This window comes from Microtus ochrogaster, chromosome 8 (genome assembly GCF_000317375.1).
Source record: "Microtus ochrogaster isolate Prairie Vole_2 chromosome 8, MicOch1.0, whole genome shotgun sequence".
Taxonomy (NCBI): Eukaryota; Metazoa; Chordata; class Mammalia; order Rodentia; family Cricetidae; genus Microtus; species Microtus ochrogaster.
Genome location: NC_022015.1, coordinates 56703818 through 56710697, shown reverse-complemented (window position 1 = coordinate 56710697; position 6880 = coordinate 56703818). Strand labels below are relative to the sequence as shown.

Sequence of the window (6880 nt, the reverse complement as noted above, 5' to 3'; positions counted from 1 at the left end):
AGAGACAGAGACAGAGACAGAGACAGAGCGACAGAGACCTTTTTCTCATGTGCCCATAGAGGAGCCATAAGTAAACTCGGAAAACAAAGCCCACATATGAAGAACACAATGGAAAGTATCCTTCCCTCCCAAGTCAACAGATGAGCACTCTGGTCCATCCCCCACCCACGGTGACTCTTAGGAGACCCAGCCAGGAGCCAGCTCCCATCTGCTTCCATTATTTTATGATGTAGTACAGGAAGATACTTGAAATTTCTAAGAACTAGAAATATGAAATGTGGTCCAGCCAGGATTTTTTTAAAAAAAAAAAAACCCAGGCAGTAGGCTTTCTGCCCACAGCTCTCCCATCTGCCCCAGGAATGGTGCCCATTTGTCCCACACCGATTGTGGCTGCGGGGTTTTAATTGGTACTGAACACACAAAGCAAATGGCACAGATGCATCCCCTCTGAGAGCCGAGGTTGAGTCCAGCCATAGAGAGGAGCTTTCAACTCAACCACTGTGGGTGGAAGGGTATCTCTGTCCTGTGGGTTTTCTCTTTTACCCACTTGGCTGGGATTCTGGAACAGCTGACTTAGGTGGTACCCAACTTCGGCTGAGCCTTAGATACACCTGGTGAGCATAGAATGCCAACAGGCCTTAGATACATCTTCAGATCAAAGCAGTCACAGGCCAGGAATGGGTATACCAGGAGCATCAGTGCTTTTAAAATAGCTTTCTAATGAAAAAGGGTAGATGAAGGTGAGGCTTTCTGAGCTTCCTGGAAAATTCTCTTTGTTGGTCTCTCCCTCTTCCCTCCCTCACTCTTTACTCCCTTTTTCTCCCTCTCTCCTCTTCCTTCTACTCTCTCCCTTTCTCGATCCTTCTAATACTAGATTTGTGACCATGACTGTTTTCCCTTAGGTACCTCATTCTCCTTTTTTTTATTTAAGTTAAAAAATCCTTTAATTTTTATTCCTGGTACCACTACCACAATCTACAGGGTAATGTACCTGATGTAATAAAAAGAAAAAGACAAAGCTACAACAGATAAAGACCCCAAGAATGTGCATCTAATGACACTACATTGCATTAACCAGTAGCTGCCCCTTTTGCCAACTGTGACTATGACAGTCCTGAACAAGAGGGCTTCCTGCTCAAGCTGCAGTTTCTGACTGTGGATCATCATTCCTTCTGCAGCAGATTTTTGCAGTTTCTCTATTGCAGTGGTTCTCGGTCTTTCTAACACTGTGACCCTTTAATACAGTTCCTCATGTGGTGGTGACCCCCAGGCATAAAATTATTTTTTGTTGCTGCTTCATAACTATAATTTTGCTGCTGTTATGGATCATAACATAAATGTTTGATGGTCTTGGACAATCTCTGTGAAAGATCATTTAACCCCCAAAGGGGCCCACAGAAACACTGTCCTAATGCAGTTGAGATGACTGTCTCAAGGTAACCTAGAGCTTTCCTGACCACTCCTCGCTCTCTCCTGCTAAGAACTGTAGCCTTTTTCTGCTATTTTCAAAACCTTCTGCTACCATATCCACCACTTCTACCACCAGATCCATAGCCACCACCATAAGGATTGTCTGAGCTTCTTCTACCAAAACTACCCCCCTTTGTGGGTCTATAGTTTGATCGCTGTCATCCACTATAATTTCCAAAGTCATTGTAGTCCCACCACCACCAAAGTTACCTCCGCAAAATATCTTTCTCCATTGTAACCACCACATCCTCCTCCACCAGCACCATATCTACCCCTTTGGTGTGGTTTCCATATCCTAGTCCAGCGCTACCATAGCCTCCTCTACTACTATAACCAGGATCACTACCAAAGTTGCCACTGTCACCTCCAGATCCCTTACATCCACCTTCACCACCTCTATAACCACCTCTGCTGCCATCACCTCCACTGCCAGACGTGCCTCTTCCACAAAAACCAACATCACCTCCCCGACTTCCCAAGTTTTTGCAGTGACCCATAAAGTTGCCAGATCTGTCTCCATGACCTCTGGGTCATCCCACAGACTGCATCTCTTGTTTAGAAAGGGTCTTTTCCACTTCACAGTCATGCCGTTAATTGTGTGGCATTTCTAAATAACAGGTCTGTCAACTGTGGCATGATCACCCCAAAGTTAGAAAAGCAAACCCTCTCTTTGTTCCACTCTGCCTGTCTTCCGTACTTTCTATGGTTTTAATCTTGACATATTTTTCAAAGCAATCTCTCAGATTATATTCTTCTGCGTCTTCTTTAATGCCACCAACAAAAATTCCTTCACTGTTAAACAGGAAGCAGACTTGACAGAATCCTCTCTAGAAATGACTCTCTTTGATTCCAGCACACTCCCATCCACCAGTTGCAGCATTCACCTCTTCAACACAAGAGCAGGTTCCAAAACCAAAGGTCCTGGAACATTTTGCTTGGGGATCTCTCATTACCACAAAGTCTATAAGTGTGCCCCATTTCTCCAAAGGTTCCCTTAAGCTATCATCTGTAGTTTCAAAGCTCAGAGCACCAGTAGACAGCTCCCTCAGCCTTCCTGGCTCCTTTGGATCACGGCCCTCCATTTGAGACCAGACTCGCTTCTTCCCTGTCGAGTTCAATTTCCCATTATACTTCTAAATGCTAAAATATTTTCTAAGCAAATGTGTTTTATTGTGAAACATTTTTTTCTGGGGAAATGGGGGCATTGTTTTTGACTCATGAATTTAGAGTAGCACTGTTCATCTCTAGATATTATCTAGTTCTTTCTAACTCTTGAGAAAAAAGAAAGGTTAGGAGATGATGAAAGGAGCTAGAGAAACACAGGCAGAGGACTTCCCGTCCCTCCCCCACCCCATTATTGTAATGAGTATGCACACCATGCTTAGGGTCATGTGGGATTCCAGGTCCTCCAACTCACTCACTGAATAAAGCATTCATTAAATAAGTAATCATTACCTTCTTCTCAGGATCTCATGGAACCTTCTCAAAAACTGACCACATACTAGGTAACAAAGCAAACCTCGACAGATACAAAAAAAAAAAAAACCAAACAAACCTGGAATAGCCCCATGTTTCTTATCAGATCAGCATGGCTTAAAACTAGACGTCAATGGCAATATTAATTCCAGAAACCCCCAAAACACATGGAAATTAAACATTGCTCACCTGAATCTTCAATGGGCCAAGGACGAAATAAAGGAAGAAATAAAAAACTTCCCAAAATTCAATGAAAATTACCACACAACATACCCAAATTTATGGGATACAATGAAAGTACTGTTAAGAGGAAAATTCATAGCAATAAATAGCTACATAAAGAAGCTGGAAAATCCCACACTAGTGAGTTAACAGAACCTCTGAAAACTCTAGAACAAAAAGAAGCAAACTCGCCCAAGAGGACTAGATGGCAGGAATTAATCAAATTAAGAGCTGAAATCAACAAAATAGAAACAAAGAAAACAATACAAAGAATAAAAGAGACAAAGAGTTGGTTCTTCGAGAAAATCAACAAAATAAACAAACCTTTACCCAAACTAAACAAAAGGCAGAGAGAGAGAACATCCAAATTAACAAAATTAAAAATGAAAAGGGGGGACATAGCAATAAGCATGGAGGAAATCCAGAGAGTCATCAGATCATATTTTAAAAACCTGTACTCTATAAAATTGGAAAACTTAAAGGAGATGGAAAACTTTTTGGATAAAAATCACTTACCAAAGTTAAATCAAGACCAGATAAGCAAATTAAATAGACCTATAACTGCTAAAGAAATAGAAAGAGTAATCAAAAGTCTTCCAACCAAAAATGCCCAGAACCAGATGGTTGTAGCACAGAATTCTACAGGATTTTCAAGAAAGAACCAATACCAATACTCTTCAAATTGTTCCATACAATTTAAACAGGAGGAACATGACAAAACTCTTTTATGAGGCTAAAATTACCCTGATACCTAAACTACACAAAGACATTACTAAGAAAGAGAATGAACATTGATGCAAAAATACTAAATAAAATACTGGCAAACTGAATTCAAGAACACATCAGAAAAATTATCCACCATGATCAAGTTGGCTTCATCCCAAAGATGCAGGGATAGTTTACATATAAAAATCTGCCAATGTAAGCCACCACATAAACAAAATGGAAAAAAAAGAAACGCATGATCATCTCATTAGATGCTGAAAAAGCCTTCAGCAAAATACAACATCCCTTCATGATAAAGGTGTTGGAGAGAGCAGGGACACAAGGAACATACCTAAACATAATAAAGGCAATATACAGCAAGTCAACAACCAACATCAAACTAAATGGAGAGAAAATCAAAGCTATCCCACTGAAGTCAGGAACAAGACAAAGTTGTCCACTCTCTTCATATCTACTCAATATAGTTCTTAAGGTTCTAGCTAGAGCAATAAGATAACAAAAGGAGATCAAGGGTATACAAATCAGAAAAGAAAAGTCAAACTCTCACTATTTGCTGATGGTACAATAGTTTACATAAGCAATCCCAAAAATTCTACCAAAGAACTTCTACAACTCATAAACACCTTCAGTAATGTAGCAGCATACAAGATTAACTCAAAAAAAAAAAATCAGTAGCTCTCTTTATACAGCTGACTAAGGGGCTGAGACAGAAATCAGAGAAACATCTCCCTTTACAATAGCCCCCAAATTAAAAAAAAAAAAAACTTTGAGTAACTCTAACCAAACAAGTGGAAGACCTGTATGACAAGAACTTTAAATCTTTGAAGAAAGAAATTGAAGAAGACGCCAAAAAAATGCAAAAATCACCCTTGCTCTTGGGTAGGTACAAATAACATAGTGAAAATGGCAATCTTACCTAAAGCAATCTACAGATTCAATGCAATGCCCATCAAAATCCCAGCAAAATTCTTCACAGACTTCACTATTTAACTTCATATGAAAAAAGGGGAAAAAAAGATAGCCAAAACAATCCTGTACAATGAAGAAACTTCTGCAAGCATCACAATCCCTGACTTCAAACTCTACTACAGAGGTACACTACTGAAAAGAACCTGGTATTATCATAAAAACAGACAGGAGGACCAATGGAACTAAATCAAAGACCCAAATATCAATCCACACACCTATGAACACCTGATTTTTGACAAAGAAGCAAATGTAAAATGGAAAAAAAGAAATATATTCAACAAATGGCGCTGGCATAACTGGATATCAACATGTAGAAGAATGAAAATAGATCCATATCTATTACCATGCACAAAATTCAAATTTAAATGGATCAAAGACTTCAACATAAAACCAACCATACTGAACCTCATAGAAGAGAAAGTGGGAAGTACACTTGAACGCATTGGCACAGGAGTCCACTTCCTAAACATAACCCCAGTAGCACAGACACTGAGAGAAACAATTAATAAATGGGACCTCCTGAAACTGAGAAGCTTCTGTAAACAAAGGACATGATCAACAAGACAAAATGACAGCCTACAGAATGGGAAAAGATCTTCACCAACCCTACAGTGGACAGAGGTCTGATCTCTAAAATATACAAAGAACTCAAGAAATTGGCCATCAAAAGAACAAATAATCCAATAAAAAAAATGGGGTACAGACTTAAACAGAGAACTCTCAACAAAGTAATGGCTTTGTTGACAATGACTGAAAGACATTAAGGAAATGCTCAACATCCTTAGCCACCAGAAAAATGCAAACCAAAACAACTCTGAGATTCCATCTTACATCTGTAAGAATTGCCAAGATCAAAAACACTGATGACAACTTATGCTAGAGATGATGTGTGGTAAAGGAAATACTCCTCCATTGCTGGTGGGAGTGCAAACTGGTACAGCCCCTTTGGATGTCAGTGTGGCAATTTCTCAGAAAATTAGGAAACAACCTTCCTCAAGACCCAGCGATACCACTTTTGGGTATATACTCAATATAAGATACTCAATAAGGATGCTCAGTAATACCACATACTATGCTCATAGCAGCATTGTTCATCATAGTCAGAACCTGGAAACAACCTAAATAATGCCCCTCGACTGAAGAATGGATAAGAAAAATGTGGTACATTTATGCAATGGAGTACTCCACAGCAGAAAAAAGAATGACATCTTGAAATTTGCAGGCAAATGGGTAGATCTAGGAAACATCATATTGAGTGAGGTAACCCAGATCCAGAAAGACAAATATCATATATACTCACTCATAACTGACTTTTTGATGTAAAACAAAGAAAAACCAGCCTATAATTCACAATCCCAGAGAACCTAGACAACAAAGAGGACCCTAAGAGAGACATACATGGATTTAATCTACAGGGAATATAGAAAAAAGCAAGATCTTGTGAGTATATTGGAGGCATGGAGACCATGGGAGAGGGTTGAAGGGGAAGGGAGAGAATGGGAGGGGAGTAGAAAAATATAATGCTCAATAAAAACAATTTAAAAAATTAAAAAATAAGTAATCATAGATCAAATGAAAACAAAAGAAACTATCCCTTGCTCTAAAGTCAGCAGATGAACTTTTGATCCATCCCTAATCCACAGTGTATTTTAGGAGACCCAGCAAGATGCCAGCACCCCTCTGATTTCATTAGTTTGTGATAATATTCCATGGTCCATGCTAAATGCCAACTATACACTAATGAATAAGAAAATACTTCTTCTAAGGGGACAAAATGTAAATATTCAACTATTATACTGTTTTTTTCTTTAATTTCTAATGGAAATGTTAGAGCTGAATCTTCAAGATGTAGTAGTAATTAACAGAACACAGAGAACTGTTGTAATAGGAACGGCAGGACTGCGTCCCTATCACCCCGGCCACCTGGCTAGCTTATGCCCTGAAATAACAACACACAAATTGTATTCATTTAAACACTGCTTGGCCCTTTTGCTCTAGCCCTTACTGGCTAATTCTG

At 39.2% G+C, this 6880-nt stretch overlaps 1 pseudogene; it reads right to left on the bottom strand.

Moving 5' to 3' along the window:
- Positions 1 to 1505: 1505 nt before the first annotated feature.
- On the bottom strand, positions 1506 to 2552 carry LOC101990236 (annotated as a pseudogene).
- Positions 2553 to 6880: the final 4328 nt, after the last annotated feature.